Consider the following 13,924-nt stretch of genomic DNA (forward strand, 5'->3'; position numbering starts at 1 on the left):
GCCAGGCCACAGTGGGGGCACCCCCTGGGGTCCGATCGCCCCGCGCCTCCCCCAGGACCCCGGGGGCCCGCTCCCGCCGCCAATCCCGCCGCCACCAGAGGTGGTTGAAACCACGTCGACGGGATTGGCCTCTCAGCGGCGGAACTTCGTCCCATCGCGGGCCGGAGAATCGCCACGGGGGGCACGCCGATCGGTGCAGCGTGATTCCCGCCCCCGCCAATTCCCGGGTGGCGGAGAATTCCGGCCACGGCGGGGGCGGGATTTACGCCGGCCCCGGGCGATTCTCCGACCCTGCGGGGGATGGGAGAATTTCGCCCGAGGTTGAAATGAGATCAGCCATGATCTTGAGCAGGTTCGAAGGGCTGCGTGGCCTTTAATTTAAACACAGAATTAACTACATTAACAACAAAGAAAATCGCTCTACAGTTAACAGTTCTTAAATCAAAGAAGACACTTTAACTTACTTCCTAACTCTCCCACTAAATATTCAAATTGAATAAACCAATATTGTTCAGCCACTCAGGTTTTATTTGCTTTTCACTTTGCAGAGACCTTGAAAATGTTTCGGTGAAAAGTGAAATACACTTCTTGTCACACTAAAATCCACTGGCAACCTGCAATGACGGGCAGAGATGAATCCTCCTCTTAGCTATATCATCTGTACTCTTCTGGCTCCTCTCACAAGATGCCCCATGACCTATCCAAACAGGACTAAATAGAGAGGGCGGGTTTCTCCGTCCCACCGCGCCAGATTTCTGGTTCAGCACGCTGCCGGGATTCTCCGTTTCGCTGGCTGGTCAATGGAGTTTCCCACCGTGGGACAGCCCCAAGCTGTCGGGAAACCCCCCCCCCCCCCCCCCCCCCCCCCCCCCCGGCTGCTGGCAAAACGGAGCATCCCGACGGAGGAGACTTCAGCCCAGCTTATCTCATAAATCGTGGGTGGGATTGTCCGCAGCCCCGTGCCGAAATCGTGTTTGGCGCAGGGGCGGAGAATTCCCGTTCCCGACCGGATCACGACCGGCACCGCTCCGGCGATTCTCCGGGCCCCAGAGAATTGACCGTCCGTCAATCACACCGCGCGGCTGGGGAGCCATTGTCAGAGGCCCTCCCAGTGACAATCCGATCCCAACCGGCCGACTTCCTGACGGCGTGGTTCTAACCACGTCTGGCCGGTCAGGACTCTCGCGCGGCCGCTGTGAATTCAGTCCGCGGCCGCCCTGCTGGGACACGAGGGGATCCAGTACCGGGGGGGGGGGGGGGGGGGGGGGGCATATGGGCGGCCAGGGCAGTGATCAAGCCGGTCTGATGAAGAGGCGAGGGGCCGATTGAGGGTACCTTCTTTCTTGGTGATGGTCCGCGGTCCGAATCCATCATGGCGCTCGGCGCGGCTGCTGGAGGCCGCCACCGTGTGCATGCGCGTACTTGGAACCAGAAACACGGGGGCTTGTATACACAGCCAAAGCTGCGAGCTAGCCCCCTGCAGGTAAGTGAGTGGCTCTTTATTTTTTCCCAGTAAACTGAGGAGTGAAAGGCCAGCGTTTTTACACCGGCATGGGGAAATAGCCCCATTTTTGAAGAATCCAGCCCCATGTCTGATAACAATAGCTTTTTGTGACAAGTAGGCTTCAGTGAAGTTACTGTGAAAAGCCCCCAGTCGCCACACTCCGGCACCTGTGCGGGGAGGCCGGTACGGGAATTGAACCCTCGCTGCTGGCATTGCTGTGCATTACAAGCCAGCTGTTCAGCCTACTGTGCTAAACCATCCCCTACACAGGGACCTCCAAACCAAAACGGGATCTCCAACCCCCCGTCGGGCCAGAGAATTGCCGGGAGCGGTGTAAATCCCGCCCCGCCGCTCCGACGCCAGCTGCCGGATTCTCTGGTGCCCGCTTTTCGGCGGGGGCTGTGTGGTGAATTATACTGCATTGTATTTCACACTGTATTGCATTGCATTGTATTATGTCCTTGTGGGCTCTGTATGTGAGCCGTTGCGTGGCTCTGCCCATAGGGGGAGATGAGGAGCTTGTACAGTGCTCCACCCTTGGCTCCGCCCATGGCTCCGCCCATGGCCCCTCCCACTACCGGAAGTATAAAGTGCTGCAGCCGTAAGCCCTGCTCTCAGTTCCTCTGGTCGCAGGCAGGCTCAGTTGTAAGACTATTAAAACCACAGTTTACTTCCAATCGTGTCTCTAGTAAATTGATGGTCACAACAGGCTGGAATTGTGTTGCGGGTCGAGGGCCATTGGCAGCGGCTCCCCGGAGATTCTCCGCCGTGCAATGGGCCGGGTGGTCACCCGTTTTCGGCCAGTCCAGCTGGCGTACATTACAGCAGGTCCGTACCGGCGGGACCTGGCTCTGCGGGCGGCCTGCGGAGTCCTCGGGAGGGTGTGGGGGGGATCTGGCCCCGGGGGGGCTGCCACAGTGGAACTGCCCCGTGATCGGGGCCCATCAATCCGCGGGCGGGCCTGTGTTATGGGGGCACTCTTTGCCTCTGCGCCGGCCGGTGTAACGGTCGGCTGGCGCCAAGATGAACATGCACAGGGATGACGCCACTACAGGCTGGCGCTCTCGCGCATGCGCCAACTCGCGCCGGCCGGCGGAGGCCCTTCGGCACCGGTTGGCACGGCACCGGGCCCTTCGCTGCTGGCTGGAACGGCGGCAACCCCACCGGCGCCGGCCGAGTCCCTGAATGTGCGGAGGATTCCGCACCTTCCGAGCGGAGTGACACCGGAGTGGCTCACGCCACTCCTTGGCGCTGGTACGACTCACTCCGCCGGTTAGGGGAGAATCCCGCCCATGATTCCATGAGCGAGACACCGGCAATCAGGTCAATGGTTAAAATCAATTATTATCTCAATTGTAAAACCCCTTATTCACAGCTTTGGGAGACAGATTCTCCCCCACCCGGCAGGGCGAGGCATATCGGCGCCAAGGAGTAGCGTGAACCACTCCGGCTTCGTGCCGTCCGGTAGGTGCGGAATCCGGTGGGTTGGCGCCGTGCCAGCCGGCGCCTAAGGGCCTCCGCAAGCCTGCGCGAGTCGGCGTATGCGCGGGACAACCACCGTGTACTGGCGTCATCCCAGCGCATGCGCAAGGGGGATCTTCTCTGCACCGGCGCGGAGGGAAAGAATGCCCCCACAGCACATGCCCGCTCGTGGATCGGTGGGCCCCGATCGCGGGCCAGACCACCGTGGGGCCACCCCTGGGGCCAGATCCCCCCCCCCCCCCACCACTCCGAGGACTCCGCAGGCTGCCCGCAGAGCCAGGTCACTCCGGTATGGACCTGGTTTGATTTACGCCGGCGGGACCGGCCGAAAACGGGCGGCCACTCGACCCATCGCGGGCGGAGAATCGGCGGGGTGGGGCACTGCCAACAGCCCCCGACTGGCGCGACGCAATTCCCGCCCCTGCCGATAAACTGGCGCCGGAGAATCCGGCAACTGGCGTCGGGGCAGGATTCACCCCCCCCCCCCCCCCGCCGAGTCCAAGTTTTTAAATCACATCATGGCAACACATTTAAAATATAGCAATTTCTGACATTCATCACACCTGTTCCTAATTCATTTGTCCGCATGTAAGAGCAATTTTCCCTGAATTGGCCAGTTCGTAGCCAGAGACGAGTTTCTTGCTCCATGAAAAGTGGTTGGAAGGATGTTAAAGCTGGAGGGCTGTAATAGATAGCCCTCCAGCACTGGAGGAACAACGGCCTGCAGTCCAGAGGCTTCAGAGAGAGAGAGCCTCTACTCTGAAGCTCCCTCTCTGCAATTATTACACTTGTAAATTTAAAATGGTTTCCAACATCCAAGCCATCAATGTGAAGGGGAAAACACTCCGCTGAAAGTCCGAGAGCTGAATTAGGGTTTGGGTTAGGGTTAGGGTTAGGGTTAGGGTTATGGTCTCCTGCCTTCAAGTCTACGGATAGGAGTTTCTCATAAATTACCCAGGTGTCGTTCTCGAAAGGCCTGAACTGTCAACATGTTTATGGGGGTGTCAGGATGGGTGGGGCATTGGGTGCCCGCCCCCACCCCACCCACCCCTTCCCCCTAGTCTGCTCCTTATGGGTACACCCTCATTCCTGGCCTCACCATCAAGGCCCCCCCCCCCCAGCCACCCTTCTCTATCTCCCCTCCAAGCCACACCACCCCTCCCCTGCCCAGCTGGCTGCACTCATTGCTCCCGCCCAACTTACCTGGTCCTGGACTCTAGGTGTTAGAACTTGTGGACTGCCCGTGGTCCCAGTCCGGGCCGCTGTACTACTGGTGTCACTTGGAGTTGAAGGTGAGACCTCCACCCAGGTTGGAGGTGCCAGGACGACTGAAGACCAAACCCCAGCCAATCACCATTCCATGGAATGTTTAATGGCTGGGGTTTCCGGTATTGGCGTGTCTCCGTCTGGGTGCTGTGGACGGAAATCTCCGACTTCCCAGAGATCCTGCCTCTACTTCCTGTCTGCCCTCTCAGGTCAATGCAAAAAACTAATAGCCACCATTTTGAATAAGAGCAGGGGAATTCTTCACATTCTCCTGGCCAATGTTTTTTCTCCTTCGGTGATCACCCGCTAACGAGTATGATTGTCCACCTAAGAAACTCCGTGTTACTGGTCACAGGTTCTGTGAATTCGTGCGCGGCTGATAAGGCTGATCCTCGAACCGCATCTTCGACTGCACGCTTGGCAGGTGTTTCCGGGAGATGGGATCGGTGCTCGGAATCTTCATCACTGGTATTCCTTTTTCCGCCTCCTTTTCCAAGCCTCCTCCTGCCGTTGGGTGTTCTCGAAGAAATGGGTCCCTTCAACCAGGAGGTTCCTCTAAGTAGGTCTCTCCTGAACAAGCGCCTCCCAGGCGTTGACATCTATGTTGCATTACTTGAAGTAAACATCCAGTGTGTTGATGAAGCGCTTCCTTTGATATCCTCAGGAGGGCAAAGCCCGAGAGCAGAACATTATGGCCCCCTGCTTGCAAGTCTGACGGCGGGGATTACTCATAAAATTCCCAGGTGACCTTCTCGCCACGCCTGAACTGTCCAAAATTTTATGGGGGTAACAGTCGGGTGGGCCTTGAACTGGGCGAAGAAGATTTGCTCAGGTAGTTGGGACTCTGACATCCGAAGCACATTGCCAGCCCAGCGGAATTGTTTACGGATGAAGACGGCCTCGTGACTGGTGCCTTTGCCTCCTTCAAGCACACTGATGTTAGTACACCTGTCTCCCCAACTGATGCTGGGGAATCCATCTCAGGCAGCGTTGATTGTACCTCTCCAGGGTCTTGAGGTGACGTCTGTATGTAGTCCAAGTATTTGAGCGGTATAGCTGAGTTGGGAGGATGACTGCCTTGTACACCAAGGTCATGGTATCAGCATGGATGTCACGGTCATTGACGACTTTCATCCTTAGGCATCCAAAGGCAGCGCTTGTGGATTGGATATGATGTTGGATCCCCACCTTAGATGAGAGGTGGTCCCCCAGGAGATGACACATCCCCACTTGACTCCAGTCTTGATGTCAAAAGTTTCTTATTTCTCTTGGTGAGGACTGTGACCGACATCTTGTCGTGGAGAAGTTGGAGGATATTGATGAATTTCTCTGGATAGCTGGCTTTCGACACAGGGGGCGCGATTCTCCCGACTTACGAAAAATCGGAGAATAGCGGGCGGCGTAAATTTTTACGGACACGCTGGTCCGACGCCCCTCCCGCCTCCCGACACGAATCGCTGCCCGCTGTTTTTTTACGGCGAGCAGCTATTCTCTCCTGGCCAATCGACCGATTTCCAAGGCCTTTACAGCCGTTTTTACAAGCGTAAAACACACCTGCTCTGACCGTTCGTAAAAACGGTCGTAAAGTCCCGTTCTCGGGAACCATGGCACCAATTTGCACGGCCGTACCACGGCCGTGCCAAGGGTGCCATGGGCCCACGATCGGTGGGCACCGATCGCGGGCAGCGGGTACTTACCCCGCGCACTCTTTCTCCCTCCGCTACCCCGCTGGATCCATTCGCGAGGCGGCTGAGGGGCATACCAGCCCGCGCATGCGTGGGTTTCACGCATATGCGTGATGTCGTCATCCGCGCATATGCGGATTGGAGTCGTCCAATCCGCGCATGCGCGGCTGACGTCATTTGACGCGTCAGCCGTCGCTAACTTTGGCTAGCGGACTTAACGAAATTCGTTACGCCCGCGATGCCGGAGTTCACGGCCGCGCGATGCTAGCCCCGACCGGGGAGATGAATCGGTTCCCGGTCGGGGGGGGGGGGGGGGGGGGGGGGGGCGGAGGCTGGCGTCAAACGCGCCCGTTTTTGACGCCAGCTTCCCGATTTTTCGTAACTCGGGAGAATCGCGCCCAGGGTCTTCCATTACTTCCCAATTCATTTCCCGATTTGTGTCAGTCCAGATTTCTGGGCCAAAGGCGCCTCTTCTGCACTGTATTTTCTGGGATTGAGTCAAAAGCCTTGATCAGATCAATGAAGGCCAAGTAGAATGCCTGATGTTGCTCTTGGCATTTTCTGGAAGTTGTCAAGCAGTGAAAATCATGTCCGCTGTTTGGTCGGACGCTGCACTGGATTTCCAGAAAGCCTCAGCTGACACCACTAAATACAGATCAACTGGTCATTCACCACTTCATTGTTTGTGGGAGTTCCCTCTCAACAGGTGAGCTACAGTCTTCTAGTGGCTTAAATTGATCTTCCTCTGAATTGTCTGCGCATGAATCATTGTTTCAGTGCAAAAAGATTGCATGGACAAAAATAACTCTTAAAAAGTGACACTCAGAAAAGAAGCTATTAGTACTTTGTCCATTTGATCAGAGCTGAAAAGCTACAGCGATCTCTCCTCGAGGGAAAGGTGGAGGGCAGCAGGAAAAAGGGTTACCTCGGTGGGTGAGGAACTTCACGGAACTGCTGCAGACGAGCTCCGGTGGATATGTGAGGATGGCTTTGACAGGCGAGTGTAACATACCGTGACTGCAGATCTTCCTTCTTGGTGTAGCTACAAGGAGCAGCAGTGATAGGATGAAAAACAGCTGGGCCAGATCCTGTTAATATGCAGCTGGGATGGTGCAGGTGAAAACCTGTCACACTGGTGAAAAGAAAATAAGCGATGTACACGGGTAATTTTTAAGAGTTCTGTTTGGAGTTGAGACTGACCTCGCACAGAGAAATCTGTGGAATGGAAGTACACCCTCCAACCCGATTGAATCCGCTCCATTCAATTTAGACCCTCAGAGAAAGACAGACTTGCATTTGCAAAGCACCTTTCACAACATCCAGTCTTCCTGCTGCAAATTCAGGAATGTCCTTTTCGGAATGTGGCCGCTGTTCGCTGTTCCTAGGCACTGGTCATCTCAGTCGGCTGGACAGCCAGCATGTGGATCAGATGAACACCCACAGCACCGGGTTCGATCCCCGTTCTGGCTGAGGTAGACACGGGACCTGCCTCCTCACTTACGCATAGTAAAAAATAACTAGGACTTTACCATGGTTGGTGGGCAAGTAATTGCCATGGACCTGTGTTCAGGCAGAGATCTGAAGAGGAAGTCTCTGTCCTAATGTAGTTGTCAGTTCAAGTACAGAATGATCCTCCAAGCAAATCTGAGGTGGTGGCCAGGTGATCCATTTCAGCGATGTTGACTGAGGAATAAATATTGGCAAGAACACCATAGAGAACTTGTCTTGTTCTTTTGCAAATAGATCCATGGGATATTTATGTTCACCTAGTTGAGAGGGGACAAGGAATAGGAGGCACCTCAAAGGGCTGGAGTCATACCATCAACGCTGGTTGTGGAAGATCTCACATATTAAGCAGGAGGGCCAACATCAGTGTCCTTTAGCAAGCAAGTACCTCAAGCATTGAGGCTACCATTATCTGCCATCGGTTTTCTTTGTTTGGTCATATCGTTTGGATGTCAGATTCTGGGCTTCCAACTCTTCTCCCAGTTCAGTCAGGGCATGGGTGAACCTGAGGAGGGTAGAAGAAGCCCTTCAAGGATGTGCAGAAAGCCAACACGAAGAAATGCAGTGACATCATTTCCTGGGAGGTCATTGACCTTGGCCGAACCAGGTGGCGGCAGGATTTGTGGGAAGGATCCCAGCATTTTGAGGCAAAGTAACAACAAAATGAGAAAGGAAAGCGAGTGCGTCAAAACGAACCATGCCACGACCCGAACTGACGATACAGGACCAGACATCCCACATGACAACAAATGCACTGCAAACAGTAAAGTCTGCAGATCCCGAATTGGCCTCATTGACCATCTTCAGCTTCATGGAAATACAATCATCCCCCGCTGGCGAGGGAATAGCCGATAACAGTTGAGATGGCAGAGGCACATTTGAAAAGGCACCATGTACTCCTTGTCTTTTGAAGAAACATCTGTGGAAACAGAACACCAGAGGATTTCTTGTTAACTTTCAAAGGTAATAGAATTGTACGGAATATTAATTCACCATTACAACTTATATCATTCAACCCTGACTAGTCACAGTCCACACAATAACTTTTCATGCTCCCAAAAGCACATCTCCCACTCCACGGCCCATTTACTAATTGCTTCATGTCCCTGTGAATCTAATCAATCTCCCACGTACGAGTTAGCCCTGGTCTATGTCATTTTGCGTCATCGGCAGCTTTTAATTGTTGCTGCAATTCCTCTCTGTATGTGGGTAGGAAGGAGACCCAGAATGGGTCTCTGTAGAAATTTACTCATTGCTGCTTCCTACACTACCTCCTTCAGTTTAACATCAAGCTGCTAGCTTCCAATCCAGGTAGTCAATTAACTATTCATTACATACATCTTTCAGCTTCTTCAAGAAGTTTCAGGGGCTGGTTTAGCTCACTCGGCTAAATCGCTGGCTTTTAAAGCAGACCAAGCAGGCCAGCAGCACGGTTCGATTCCCGTACCAGCCTCCCCGGACAGACGCCGGAATGTGGCGACTAGGGGCTTTTCACAGTAACTTCATTGAAGCCTACTCGTGACAATAAGCGATTTTCATTTTCATTTCATTTAATTTCATTTCATTTAATTTCATTTCATGTAAAAGGTTGGTTTCCTTTGGAAGAGAAATTCAAACTGATCTGTCTGCTGTCTGTTGCAGAGAGTCAGGTGATTGCGAAGTTACTCATGATCGTATTCAAGGAAAGAAATAATTAGCATTTTTCTTTCACAACATCAGGAGATTCGCAAGTGCTCCAGTTATTAAGGAGCTTTGGAGGTGAACACACTGTGGTCACTGTGATCAATTGCACGAAAGATTCAGATTGGTATAACTGTGGCTTTATTACAGTCAGATGCGTGGCCTCCTACTGCAGCTGGCGAAATGGCTGATCAGAAGGAGGACCCGCATATTTATACGGCTCCTTGTGGGCGGAGCTAGCCGGCAGTATGTTGGAGTGGAACCTGAGGGAGCCAGGTCCCTGAGGGAGACAGTATCTTGGCGGCCGTTGATGAACTCCACATAGGCATACTAGGGCATCATTGATCATCGATACATAGGCATCATTGATCATTGCTCGGCACAACATCGAGGGCCGAAGGGCCTGTTCTGTGCTGTACTGTTCTATGTTCTATGTTCTATGTTCTAGGGGTTGGCGTGGAGCAAGTGTACCCTGTCCACCAAGGGGTCCGCCTTGTGGAGTCGGACGTGCCTATGTAGAAGGGCCAGTCCTGGAGCTGCGAGCCAAGTTGGGAGCGACACCCCGGATGTGGACTTCCTAGAGAAGGTAAAAACACATTCATTGGGTGTGTTATTTGTGGCGGTGCACAGTAGTGACCCTATGGAGTGTAGTGCATCAGGGAGGACCTCCTGCCAGCAAGAGGCTGGGAGGTTTATGGACCGTAGGGCCAGCTGGACTGCCCTCCAAACCGTTCCGTTCTCCCTCTCAACCTGCCTGTTTCCCCAAGGGGTTGTAGCTGGTCGTTCTGCTGGAGGCGATACCCCTGCTGAGCAGGAACTGACGCAGCTCATCACTCATCAATGAGGATCCCCTGTCACTGTGGATGTAGGCGGGGAAGCCGAACAGAGTGAAGATAGTGTTTAGGGCTTTGATGACGGTGGCGGACGTCATATCGGGGCATGGGATGGCGAAGGGGAATCTGGAGTATTCATCGACCACACTGAGGATATATGTGTTGCGGTCGGTGGAGGGGAGGGGCCCTTTGAAATCCACGCTGAGGCATTCAAAGTGGCGGAAGGCTTTCATCAGGCACGCGCGGTCTGGCCGGTAGAAGTGCGGCTTGCACTCTGCACATACCTGGCAGTCCCTGGTGAATGTCCATACTTCCTCGACGGAGCAGGGCAGATTGCGGGCTTTGACGAGGTGGTACAGTCGTGTGACCCCCGGGTGACAAAGGCTGTCATGCAGGGCCCGGAGTCGGTCTACTTGTGCGTTGGCACATGTACATTGGGAAAGGGCGTTGGGGTCTCGTTGAGTTTCCCGGGGCGATACAAAATCTCGTAATTATAGGTGGAGAGCTCAATTCTCCACCGCAAGATTTTATCATTTTTGATCTTGCCCCGCTGCGTGTTGTTGAACATGAAGACTACCGACCGTTGGTCAGTGAGGAGAGTGAATCTCCTGCCGGCCAGGTAATGCCTCCAGTGCCGCACCGCTTCAACGATAGCTTGGGCCTCTTTTTCGATGGATGAGTGCTGAATTTCAGGGGCATGAAGGGTGCAGGAAAAGAATGCCACGGGTCTGCCTGCCTGGTTTAGAGTGGTGGCGAGGGCGACGTCTGAAGCGTTGCTTTCTACTTGAAAAGGGAGTGCCTCATCTATTGCATGCATCCCGACCTTGGCTATGTCTGCTCTGATCTGGGCGAAGGCATGTTGTGCCTCGGCCGTAAATGGGAATTGAGTGGACTGTATGAGTGGGCGGGCTTTGTCCGCATAGTTTGGGACCCACTGGGCATAGTAGGAGAAGAACCCCAGGCAGCGTTTGAGGGCCTTGGGGCAGTGGGGGAGGGGAAGCTCCATGAGGGGGTGCATGCGGTCGGGATCGGGCCACAGAAATCCATTTTGGACTACATAGCCGAGGATGGCTAGGCGCGTCGTGCGGAACACACACTTCTCCTTGTTGTACGGAAGGTTGAGGAGAGTGGCGGTGCGGAGGAATTTAGCGAGGTTGGCGTCATGGTCCTGCTAGTCATGGCCACAGATGGTGACATTGTCTAGGTACGGAAACGTGGCCCGCAAACCGTACCGGTCGACCATTCGGTGCATCTCCCTTTGGAAGACCGAGACCCCGTTAGTGACGCTGAAGGGAACCGTAAGGAATTGATAGAGCCGACCGTCCGCCTCGAAGGCAGTGTATGGACGGTCCGATTTATGAATGGGGAGCTGGTGGTAGGCGGATTTCAGGTCAATTGTTGAGAAGACCAGGTACTGCGCAATCTGGTTGACCATCTCAGATATGCATGGGAGGGGGTACACGCCGAGCTGCGTGTACCGATTGATGGTCTGGCTGTAGTCCACGACCATTCTGTGTTTCTCCCCCATTTTTACTACTACCACTTGGGCTCTCCAGGGGCTATTGCTGGCCTCGATGATACCCTCCCGAAGCAGCCGCTGGACTTCGGACCTGATAAAGGCCTTGTCCTGGGCACTGTACCGTCTGCTCCTGGTGGCGACGGGCTTGCAATCCGCAGTAAGTTTGGCAAAGAGGGAGGGGGGTCAACCTTGAGGGTCACGAGGCTGCAAACGGTGACTGGAGGTAGGGCCCCACCGACTTTGAGGGTGAGGCTCTGGAGATTGCACTGGAAATCCAGGCCCAGTAATAGTGCAGCGCAGAAGTTAGGAAGGACGTAGAGGCGGAAACCGCTGAATTTTATGCCCTGGACAGTGAGATTGACCACGCAGAACCCTCGGATCAGGACAGAGTGGGATCCGGAGGCCAGGGAGATCCGTTGGTTGGCGGGGTGGACCGCGAGGGAGCAGCGCCTTACCGTGTCTGGGTGTATGAAGCTTTCGGTGCTCCCGGAGTCCAGCAGGCAAGAGGTCACGTGGCCGTTGATTTTCACCGTCGTCGAAGCGGTGGCCAGGTTGTGAGGACGAGACTGGACCAGTGTCATCGAGGCGAGCTGCGGGTGGCCGTTTCAGATGGAGAGCGTCAGCGACCCAGATCTGGTGTTCCAGCCCCGTGGAGGAGACAAGATGGCGGCGTCCGGGGGTCCTGTAGGGAACAAAATGGCAGCGCTCATGGAGCGGGGCAAGATGGCGGCGCCCATGGGCCGCACGTGGACTGAGGGGTGGTGGTGGTGGCGCCCACAAGCTGCACCTGGCCCTGGGAGGAGAAGAAGGCGGCGCCCACTGGCGGCACGTGGACCTGGGGGGAGATGATGGCGGCGCCCATTGTGCTTTCGGCAGGGGGGAGGGGGCGATCGCGGGTTCGATAGTGGCGAATGTGCGGGGCTTTTTACCGCAGGACTTGCAAGTGGCGGCGCGGGTAGGGCAGTGTTGGCGGAGGTGCTTCTGCTGACTGCAGAAGTAGCAGCGGGGACCCCCGAGGTGCGTAGATTGGTGGGCGGCGCAGGCGTATTGAGTAGGCAGTTCCCCAGCCGGGGGGGGTCGTTTGCGGGGCCCAGGAGGGGTAGGACGGGTAGGCCGTGCGGCGAGCGGGGTAGGCCTGGATGTTACGAGATGCAACTGTCATGGAGAGCGCTCAGGTTTTTGTCTCCGTTAGGTCGAGTGTGGCCCCTTCCAGCAGTCGTTGTCGGATGGGGTCCGACGCAATCCCTGTTACGAACGCGTCGCGCATGAGAAGATTGGAATGTTCAGTGGCCGTAATGGCCTGACAGTCACAGTCCCGTACGCGTGGGATTAGAGCCCGCCAGAAGTCTTCAATAGACTCACCAGGGAGTTGAGAGCGAGTGGCGAGTACGTGCCTGGCGAAGAGCATGTTTTCTTCCTGTGCGTAGTTCTCTTTTAGGAGTGCCATCGCTTCCGCATAACTCGGCGTGTCCTGGATCAACGGGAACACATTGGAGCTCAACCTGAAGTCTAAAACCTGAATCTTCTGAGCTTCCGTCAGCGTGGGGTTTGCAGCATTGATGTAGGCCTCAAAACAAGCTAGCCAGTGATTAAAGTCCTTTCTGGCATCGGGCAAGTGCCGATCCAGCTACAGGCGATCTAGTTTGATTCTGATATCCATCTCTTAGTAAATCTGACTGTAATAAATTGATGTACGATCAATTGCACGAAAGAGTCAGATTGGTACAACTGTGGCTTTATTACAGTCAGATGCGTGGCCTCCTACTGCAGCTGGCGAAATGGCTGATCAGAAGGAGGACACGCATATTTATTCAGCTCCTTGTGGGTGGAGCTAGCCGGCAGGGGCTACCGGCGAACCTGTAGTGCAGGTCCTACCGTACATCCCCTAATACAGGTGCACACAGTGGTTCACCACACACGTGACAACCAATTTTCAAGCGGCTAATTGCAATGTGACAAGACGGCCAGGAGGTGGCCTTGTGGTGCAGTAGGTGACATCGTTGCCGTTGAACCGGTGACTGTGGGTTCGAGTCCCACTCCAGGACATGATGGCCACAGGACAGTGCGTTCATACCAAAGTCAAACAGGTCGGGTATCAACCTACAATGTGCATCAGCGGCAGGTGGTAAGAGTGGGAGATATTCCTAGTCAGCCATGTGCTGGAAAGAGATTTGGAGACTTTACCATCACTATCCAGACTATAACATGCATGTAGAAGTGCATTTTGCTACCACAACTGGGACTCCCTGTGTGATGTGTGATAGGCCATCACCAAAATGAATGGAACTGTCGGTCTTAGTGATTGTAGACTACGGGCACCAGGAGAATTCGCCTGCTCTTGCTCAATCGTGCCATGAGATCATTTTACACCCACTCCCTAAGAGGGCAGACGTGGCCTCAATTTAACTTCTGATGAGACAGCACTTCCAACAGTACAGCACTCCTCCAG

This window comes from Scyliorhinus canicula, chromosome 14 (assembly GCF_902713615.1).
Source record: "Scyliorhinus canicula chromosome 14, sScyCan1.1, whole genome shotgun sequence".
NCBI classification, from domain to species: domain Eukaryota; kingdom Metazoa; phylum Chordata; class Chondrichthyes; order Carcharhiniformes; family Scyliorhinidae; genus Scyliorhinus; species Scyliorhinus canicula.